Genomic DNA, 1018 nt, shown 5'->3' with positions numbered 1-1018 from the left:
CAGAAAGAAATATTTTTCTCTACACAAAGCAGAAGCAAGAAAGCCAGTCTAAATATTTCAATCGTCCAGGGAAGGACTAAGGCAGTACATATTTGTAACTTATTTCAAATTTCTAGATTTAATTTTTGAGAAACTCTTGAGTTATCTTTGTAGTTCATACATCATAAAGACAGTATCCCCAGCAGTTAAGAACTCATATTTTAGAGTCTGTTGGAATCCTGCCTCTGTGATTTACTAAGTACATCACTCTGATAAAATCACTGCACCTCTTTAACCCTCAGTTCCTTCACATATTTAGCAGAAATCATGATAATGCCAAGCTCACAGAGTTGTTGTGACAAATTGCATAGAAAGTGCTTCGGTCAGTGCCTGAAACACAGAAGGTACTCTTACTTAGTAACTCTCTAGCACCCCCTTGTTTGTCAACAAAAGAATAACTGTGAAAAGGCCTCAAGCTTCCTCACAAACTCTATGTACTCAGGGGGAAAGACGTGGATTAAACAAACAGCTTAACAGTATGGAGTTCTCTTAACTCCAACAAGCGGAGTACAATGGAAAGAGCTAACAACAGTACCTTCTCTGGATTCATTCTCCTGGGCTTCTCCAACCAGCCCCAGCTGGAAACGGCTCTCTTTGCGGTCATCCTGATCATCTACTCCTTGAGCTGTTTAGGCAATGGCGCCATTATGCTTTTGTCAACCATGGATCCTCACCTCCACTCCCCTATGTACTTCTTCCTCTCCAACCGCTCTTTTATGGATCTTGTTTGACTACTTGCACTGTCCCTCAGACCCTGGCCAACTTTAAGGGGAAGGACAAGACCATCACCTATGGTGGCTGTGTGGCCCAGCTCATCATTGCCTTGGGACTCGGGGGAGTAGAGTATGTCCTCCTGTCTGTCATGGCCTATGACCGCTATGTAGCTGTGTACCGTCCCCTCCACTACATGGTGATCGTGCATCCCCAGCTTTGCTTGCAGCTGATTGTAACTGCTTGGCTTACAGGCTTTGGCAGTTCT

The 1018-nt window shown here is 44.0% G+C and overlaps 1 pseudogene; it reads left to right on the top strand.

Annotated features, from left to right (window-relative positions):
* LOC105001220 overlaps positions 1-1018 on the top strand; it is a 29005-nt pseudogene that overhangs the window by 27016 nt on the left and 971 nt on the right.

The sequence above is a fragment of the Bison bison genome, unplaced genomic scaffold (assembly GCF_000754665.1).
Source record: "Bison bison bison isolate TAMUID 2011002044 unplaced genomic scaffold, Bison_UMD1.0 scf7180017864379, whole genome shotgun sequence".
NCBI lineage: Eukaryota > Metazoa > Chordata > Mammalia > Artiodactyla > Bovidae > Bison > Bison bison.
This window is presented reverse-complemented; position numbering and strand designations above follow the sequence as displayed.